Raw genomic sequence first — 9,400 nt, 5'->3', positions numbered from 1 at the left:
TTCTGTAAGGCCTGGGGCCTACAGTCTGAAGTAGGCACTGGGAAGTATGCCTTATTCCCTTCCAACCAGGGGAAACCAGCTGCGGAAACGCGTGAGGGAGATGTTGCGGATCTCGTGCGTACTGCGGAGCCGGATGGAAAATCCCTGAGGCTGAGGGAACTAGTAAGCGTAGTTATAGTTCAGGCTAAACAAACAGAGAACATGAAAATGTACTGTGCTATGAACCTAAGCAGACAAGAAGGTTGGGCCCAATGCTGCATGTTGTCATTGTAATGGGTCTGGGAGGCGGAACCTCTGAGCTACTATACAAGGGGGCGGTCCTTGTAAGGGAGCGGGTGGCGACCAGGGAAGACGGGCAGGCAGTCACAGCAGGTGACCGGGACAGTCTCTGGGTGAACGGGCTGGAGGTCACGGCAAGTGACCGGGGTAGTCTCTGGATGAACGGGCAGGGGGTCACGGCAAGTGACCGGGGCAGTCTCTAGATGAACGGGCAGGGGATCACGGCAAGTGACCGGGGCAGTCTCTGGATGAACGGGCAGGAGGTCACGGCAAGTGACCGGGGCAGTCTCTGGGTAAAGGATAGGTACGACCTGTGATGGCTGAACCTCCAGGTAGGCTAGCAGGCAGATGGTAGATGTGTGCTCCCAGGTGAGCAAGCAAGAGTCTCTGGATAAACGAGTGGTCACAGCATGTGACGGCGGAGCCTCCAGGTAGGCCAACAGACAGGCAGCAGATGAGCGCTCCCAGGTGAGCGGGCAGGAGTCTCTGGAATGGCAGGTGGTCACAGCACGTGACGGCGGAGCCTCCAGGTAGGCCAACAGACAGGCAGCAGATGAGCGCTACCAGGTGAGCGGGCAGGAGTCTCTGGAATGGCAGGTGGTCACAGCACGTGACGGCGGAGCCTCCAGGTAGGCTAGCAGGCAGGTAGCAGATGTGCGCTCCCAGGTGAGCGGGCAGGAATCTCTGGAATGGCAGGTGATCACAGCACGTGACGGCGGAGCCTCCAGGTAGGCTAGCAGGCAGGTAGCAGATGTGCGCTCCCAGGTGAGCGGGCAAGCTGGTCCATAGACAGACTGACAGGAGTAGGAAGGCAGACCGTCGGACCTCAGGCTAGCAAGCAGGTAGGAGGAATGTCAGGCAGGAAACAGACAGCAAACTGGCAGGTTTCTGGCAGGTAACTGGCAGGTAACTGGCAACGGGACCTGAGGGCTGAAGCAGAGTAGTGAACAGTGCAACAACATTGCTCGGGCACCTCCATTTTGGAGGAGGTGCCTTATATATGGTGAAGTCCTCCGGCCATTGGCCGGGGACTCCTTAGGACGGCGCGCGCGGCCCCTTTAAGAGGGAGGGAGCGCGCGCTTGCGCCCTAAGCACAGTGGCCGGGAAGGAGCGCGCGCTGCCAGCAGAGCGGGAGGAGGACGCCGGGCTCGGAGCAGAGGGGTGAGGGGAACAGCGTCCCTGTCTAGCAGAGGGCAGGGACGCTGGCGCTACAGTCATCTATTAAGCTTGGACTGTTAAGTAAAGTTGAACTGGTTAATCTGAACCAGGTATCCCCTAATTTATATGCGGCTGTTCCTGGATCCGGAAGCATGGAGGCCTGTCACTGGAATGTGAGTGTTCTGCACCACACACACAGCACATATGGCCTGGGGCACATTTTACTTGTAAGGAGCCAGGGTGACATGAGGCAGCCCCTCGAAAATTACTACCGCCCTGCGAACCTTATAACGGAACACCATGTCACAAGGTAAAAGTGATAAGTTGCTCAGTGAACAAAACATTGAAATTTTGGGTCTATAGCAAGGAAACTTTCCAGGTCTCCCATTGAGAATCTGTTTTCAATCCTCAAAAACTGAGTGAACAAACAAAAATACAGAAATTGTGATAAATTAGAATTGTGCACATAAAGGGGACCTGTCACCAGGTCAAATGTGGATAGTCTTTACTCATATTTTATTCCTGCTGCTCCCCTAAGTAGCCTGCTTTTTGTATTCACTCATGATTCTCTGGGGGCATGTCTTTAGGTTGCACTGCATTATCACCCTGTGAGCAAAAACACCATGTTGGAAACTATAAAGTATAATAGAATATAAGATCTTTAAATAAGTAGCAGGAGACTGACTGGTTCATTTTCTGATTAACAAAGACAGTATATACCGTAATATACACAAAAACATAATAAGACTACAGTCTTCTGGGATATTTACAAATAGGAACAATATTTTATTTCTAAAAATATGATAGGAATTTACAAGATAATTTGTGTTTATTACTAATTTAACCTATTAACCTACTGTAAGTTTTCTTAATGATAGGGGGTCTTTGAAAAAGTGATAAGTGACAGTTCAATGAACTAACAAGTAAAATGAAAATGCTGTGACAAAAATGATGGAAAGTTGCCAACCTTTGATATTACATTGATGCTAAAATGGTGCCAACATGTCTATGTCCCCAAATAGCCTTGTATATCATTAAGTCTGTGTCAGATCTGAGAAAGTATAAGTTCAGGGATGGGGCTGTTTGAAATTGGAAAAAAAGGTCTGCTTTTTATCTGGCAACAGGGCCACTCTTCCCCATAGGCTAAGTCTGGTATTCCAACGTAACTTTTTTCAAGTTAAAGGAAACCTGTCATTCAGTTCATGCTGACCAAACCACGTTATTCTTTGAAACATCAAACATAGTGTGGAGAGCCGCCGGTAACTATAGGGAGAGATGAAAGATGGGGTTTCTCCTTGCATTGCTCAATTTGATTGACAGGTCTCTTCCTATGTAAATACATGGGAGAGACCTGTAAATCACCTAGAGAAGAGTGTGAAGAAGCTGGGCTGGGAGCGAATCTTCGGGTCGGACTAGTTGGTTTGGGCAGCATGAAACAAGTGACCAATTCCCTTTAAAGAAGTGAACTGCATTACTACCGTAGACACAGCACAAGGACAAGTGTTTTTATATTCCTGGTGTCAAGCAGAATTAAATTTTGAGGCTTAAAAAGTAACCCTTGTTCCAATTTTTATTTCATAAATCAATAGTACATGAGAAAATTAATTTTTTAAATTTCTTATCAGAAAAATCTGCTTCTTGCTCTGCCAGAATTGATAATTTATTTCCAAAATTCTCAATTCACAGTCAAAATCAGTATTCAGATATCGATCGCAGCATTTAAAAGGCAAGCAGAGGGATGGCCCGATCATTGCCATAGTGACCCGATGTCTTCATGACGACATCCGGGTCACCAGGCTCTAGCAAGTTAGTTAGATCATGCGCAGTGCATGATCTAACTTGTGTTAGTGCAGCACTGACAGTTACAAAGCATAGCAATGCTCGTGCATTGCTGTTCTTTATAACTGCGATCAGAGTGCTGAACATCAAAGTCCCATAGTGGGACTAAGTAAAAAAAAGTTTTTAAAAAAAAGTAAAACACAACTTGTGCAAATATAAAAAAAAAAAAATCACTAAATAATAATAATAAAAATTATATAGTGTACCCATAAATAAATATTTTTACAAAAAAAAAAAGTACACGTATTTGGTATTGCCTCGTCCAGAACGATCCACCCTATAAAAATGTCACACTAGTTAACCCCTTCAGTCAATACTGTTAAAAAATAAATAAAAAACAAGGCAAAAAAATGATTCTTCATCATCATACCACCAAAAAATAGAGTAAAACGCTATCAAAAAGACAAATGTAAATAAAAATAGTAATGCTGAAATATTGTCCTGCAAAAAAACTAGCTGCCATACAGCTCCATCAGCGGAAAAATATAAGTTATAGCTCTCAGAATAAAAAAAAATCTATTTCTTCTATAAAATAGTTTTTATTGTGTGAAAGCGCCAAAACATAAAAAAATGATATAAATGTGGTATCGCTGCAATCATGCTGACCCAAAGAATAAAGCTGTCCTATCAATTTTATCACACGTGGAACGGCATAAAAAAATAACCCAAAAAATTAATTTCTGAATTGCTGTTTTTTGTTATTTCTGCAGGAATAGAAAGCGATCAAAAAATGTCATGTGCTCGAAAATAGTACCAATAAAAACGTCAACTCGTCTCGCAAGAAACAAGCCCACACATGGCTCTGTTGGCAGAAGTATGGAAAAATAATAGCTATCAAAATATGGCGATGCAAAAACTAGTCTTTGTAAAAAAAAAAAGCATCTTTTACTGTGTGAAAGAAGTCAAACATAAAAAGCCAATATAAATCTGGTATCGCTGTAATCGCACCGACCCGAAGAATAAAGTTGTCTAATCACTTATATTGAACAAGAAACAGTGTAAAAAAATAAATAAAACCAATTCTTCACCTGCTGTTGATTTGTTAATTCAGCCTCCGAAAGATCGCAGTAAGGCTCAGCTCACATTTCTTCTGCACTCTACGCTTAGCACTTACACCGGGGTTCCCGTGTAAATCTCTGACATACGTGATTCAGGCGGATTCCCTATAATGAGGCAGATGGAGGCACTGTGTATGCGTCCGTCTTTTTAGGCTTGTATAAAAGTGGGTCCAGCCACAGTTTTGTGCACTTCTGGAAATAAGGACATTGCTGAACAGAGGCCAGACAGAGTCCAGAGTAACTCTGCCTTCTCATTATAGTGAATGGATCCTACGGGGGTTTTATCTGAATTATGTCACTCGGAGATTTAGATGGAAACCCCGATAAAAGTGCTCAGCAAACAGTGCAGGATAAATGTGATTCCAAATGTTATGTAAAATATTTCTAATAAAAGTTTCAAATCAATCCACAAAAAAAAACCCACTCAGGTCTGTCATCTGTCAATGGAAATATAGGGGGCTTTCATGATACTGGTAGCACAAAGGCTCTGGAAAAGCGCTATGGCTCCTTGCCCCCAAAAGAAATTCAGCAAATTCTGCGCTCCCAAATCCAAATGCCCCCCTCCTTTTTGAGCCCTAGTGTTCCTAAACCCCATTTAGCATCTACCTGTCTGGCATTTCTGTAGCAATGAGAGCCCACCTAATTTATGGGTGCATGTCTCCATAAGCATGAGCTGGGCACTACAACATACTGGTCACTACAACGTACTGATCACTACAACATACAGATCACTAAAATGGCAATTTGGAATTTTCACTCAGCAACATCCACTGCTGCTTGTTTTTGAAAAACACTCATTTAATCAAAATCATTACTACACTTGTAGATAAATTCACAAAGGGGTATAATTTCTAAAATGGGTCACTTGAGGGGGGATATTCTGCTCTTCTAGCTCCTAAGGACTCTGTATATGGAGTCTGCAAACAATTCTAGGAAAATCTGTGCTCCAGGAGGAAAATAGTGCTCTGTCCCTCTTGAATCTCGCCGTGTGGCTAAGTAATACTGTACAGCCACATATGGGGTATTACCATGTTCAACAGAAATTGTGGGACAAATTTTGGTTTTAACCCACTTTCCCGTGTGAAAATCTAAAGTTTGGGGCTAGAACAAAATTTTCGTGGTAAAAATGTAATAATTTTTTCTTCACTGTCCAATGGTATACAATACTGTGACACACCTGTGGTGTCAATTAGTGATCAGCGAACTTGCTCGTATAAGGGGATAACCAAGCATGCTTGAGTCCTAACCGAGTATCTTCGGCGTGGTCGTATATTATGTTCTAGTCCTTGCGTCTGCATGATTTACGGCTGTTAGCCTCAACACATGTGAGGATTCCCTAACAAACAAGCAATCCCTGCATGTGTTGAAGCAGCACTAAAATGCTTGGGTACTTGTTGTTCAAGTTGAGCAAATTGGAATGCTCGAGTGCTCGGTCCGAGTAACGAGCTCAATGTAAGTCTATGGGAAACTTGAGCATTTTTCCGGCAGCTCCCCCCGGCGGTCTGCAGAGGGCCTAAAAATTGCCCAAATCGATGGGAACAGTGCTCAAATGACATGGGAACAGCATGGGAAAGACCCCTGGAAGCATTTCTGACTCCCAGGTCAATGCTGTAAACAATGTTATCAGAGGTATTACGCCACTTTTACGGACTCACATTAAAACATACAAAAACAAAACCAAAATGGATTTTCCTGGGAAATATGTTAAGGAACATCCTTTCCACAGTAATGACTTGTATATAAAGCAAAATAAATATACAAAAACAAAAATTCTCCTCCACACCTTGGGCTATGTTCACACGTAGCGTTATTGATGCATTTTTGCACTTTTGCATTGCTTTCAACCAAGACAAATGCATTCACCAGAAAATGTCATTTTAATATGTTACAACCTTATCTGGCCATGTGGCATGTGACACATCATCAGACACATCCTGTTTCATTTATGATGGAGGGACTCTGAAAGTCACAAAGCCTATTTTTATAGGGCCATCAGGCGGCCCTTACTATTCTTAAAGGCCCAGCAGTCGGCTCTCGCTATTGTTAGAGAGCCATCAGCCAGCAATGCTTTGTTGCTCCCATTATTACCGAGTGGGTCTCCTATACTGTTATTGCGTATGCAGTGACTGCAAGGGGTGCCAAAAATTTTGACGCAACCCAATGTCCCTTTGAAGAGACATAGAGGAAGGTCTCAGTAAAAAAAATGTTGCCATTATAAAGGAGCGGGTCTCCTGTACTGGTAATGCCCATGCTGTGACTGCAAGGGCTGCCAAAATTTGTGAAAAACCTCACTAACAATTTAAAGACACATAGTGCTGGGCCACAGTAACGACATGTTCCCATTAGAAAGGAGAGGGTCTGCTCTACAGTTATAGGGTATGCAGTGAGAGCAATGGTGTCAAAATTTAGGAAAAACCCCACTAACAATTTAAAGACACATAGAGCTGGGCCACAGTAAAGAGTATGACATGTTCCCATTAGAAAGGAGAGGGTCTGCTATTCAGCTATAGGGTATGCAGTGAGTGCAACGGCTGCCAAAATTTAGGAAAAACCCTACTAACAATTTAAAGACACTTATAGCTGGGCCACAGTAGCGACATGTTCCCATTAGAAAGGAGAGGGTCTGCTATACAGTTATAGGATATGCCGTGAGTCCAACAGCTGCGAAAATTTAGGAAAAACCCCACTAACAATTTAAAGACACATAGAGCAGGGCCATAGTAACAACATGTTTCCATTAGAAAGGAGCGGGTCTGCTATTCAGTTATAAGGTATGCAGTGAGTCCAACAGCTGCCAAAATTTAGGAAAAACCCGACTAACAATTTAGACACATAGAGCTGGGCCACAGTAACGACATATTCCCATTAAAAAGGAGAGGGTCTCCCATATTGTTTGCCTATGCAGTGACTGCAATGGCTGTCAAAAATTTAGAGGCACTCCAGTGACGTAGATGTCAGAGGGCCTCCTGAAAACAATGTTCCCATTATTAGGAAGTGGTTCTCCCATACTGTTTGCCTATACAGTGAAGCAACTGCTGACAAAACTTTGAAGGAATGCCAATGCCTCTTGCAAGAGACGTAGAGGTCAGAGGGCCTCCTGAAAACTATGTTCCCATTATTAAGAAGTGGGTCTCCCATACTGTTTGCCTATGCAGTGAAGCAACAATTGCAAAAATTTGGAGGAACTCCAAAGCCCCATGCAAGAGACGTAGAGGTCGGAGGGCCTCCTAAAACTATGATCCCATTATTAGGAAGTTGGTCTCCCATACTGTTTGCTTATGCAGTGAAGCAATGGCTGCCAAAAATTTGGAAGAACTCCAATGCCCCTTGCAAGAGATGAAGAGGTCAGAGTGCCTCCTGAAAACAATGTTCCCATTATTAGAAAGTGTGTCTCCCATACTACTTGCCTATGCAGTGAAGCAACGACTGCCAAAAACTTGGAGGAACTCCAATGCCCCTTGCAAGAGACGCAGAGGTCGGAAGGCCTCTTGAAAACAATGTTCCCATTATTAGGAAGTGGGTCTCCCATACTGTTTGTCTATATAGTGAAGCAACGGCTGCCAAAAATTTGGAGGAACTCCAATGTCCCTTGCACGAGACGTAGATATGTTGATAGGGTACATATGGTGGTGATGTGGTGGAGGATGAGGATGCGGAGAAGGAGGAGGACAAGAGCAAATAGACAAAATCAGGAAGTGTATACCCATGCCTGGGTGTGAAGACAGAGATGCATGGGAATAGAGATAGACCTCCCAAAAAAAACATTGTATTTGAGTTTATGTTACGCTGCTATCATTCGGTGGTGTTGAGAAGTCTGGCCAAATCCAGCCCTTGTTCATTTTTATAAGAGTTAGCCTGTCAGCATTTTCAGTTGACAGGTGGATGAGCCTATCAGTTATAATTCCACCAGCGGCACTGAAAACCAGCTCTGACAAAACGCTAGCGGCAGGGCAGGCCAGGACCTCCAAGGCGTAGAGAGCCAGTTCATGCCACATGTCCAGCTTGGATACCCAATAATTATAAGGCACAGAGGAATCACGGAGGATGTTGGTACGATCGGCAAGGTACTCCCTCGGCATCTTCCGAAAATTGTCCCTCCTTGTGAGAGTACCCCTCGCATCAGGGCTTGTGCGATGGGAGGGTCTGAGAAAACTGTCCCAGAACTTTAACAGTGTTCCCCTGCCTCTGCTGGATTGCATTTGTGTCTCTCTTGCCTGTACTCCTTGGTTGTCCAACGAACTGTGACCTCTGCCGCCAGGGTTTCCAGATAGGAATTTTTTTAATAATTCCGCATCAAGGGTATTCTGGTACTGTTCCATTCTATTAGGCCTGTCCAGCGTGGGAATAATAGACAGAAAGTTTTCCTTGTAGCGTGGGTCTAGAAGTGTCACCAACCAGTAATGACTGTCACCCAAAATTTGGACAATGCGAGTGTCACGGGAAAGGCAGCATAACAAAAACTCAGCCATGTGTGCCAGACTGCAAAGAGGCAAGACTTCCGTGTCCTCACCAAGAGGTCGACCGACCATGCTCTCCTCCTCATCCTCTTCCTCCTCCCTGTCCTCAGGCCATCCACGGTGAACAGACAGTATGACAGTTGTACCGTCTATAGCGCAGGAAACTATCTCCTGTTCTTCCTCCTCCTCCTCTTCCTCATTGTCACCCAATCAACGTTGGGCTGTGTGGAATTACCCTGTATGGTTCCTTGCTCCACCTCATCGTGCTCCGCCTGCAATGCATCCTCTTTAATTGTGAGCAGAGAGCATTTCAGAAGACAGAGAAGTGGTATGATGATGCTAATTATGGCGTCATCACCGCTCACCATCTTGGTCGAGTCCTCAAAGTTTTCGAGGATGGTACATATGTCTGACATCCATGTCCACTCATGAGGTCTTATGTGTGGAGTCTGAACTGAATACAGACGTTCTTGTTGATGCTGGTAGTCAACAACTGCCCTCTTCTGCTCACATATCCTTCAGAACATCTGCAATGTAGAGTTCCAACGCGTGGGGACATCATAGATCAGTCGGTGAGATGAAAACGCTGCTGAAGCACAGCAAGGGCGG

This window comes from Phyllobates terribilis, unplaced genomic scaffold, assembly GCF_046119375.1.
Source record: "Phyllobates terribilis strain yellow unplaced genomic scaffold, ASM4611937v1 Scaffold_11__3_contigs__length_659146591, whole genome shotgun sequence".
Classification (NCBI taxonomy): Eukaryota; Metazoa; Chordata; class Amphibia; order Anura; family Dendrobatidae; genus Phyllobates; species Phyllobates terribilis.
The sequence above is the reverse complement of the archived record's forward strand: the minus strand, read 5'-3'. Positions refer to the sequence as shown.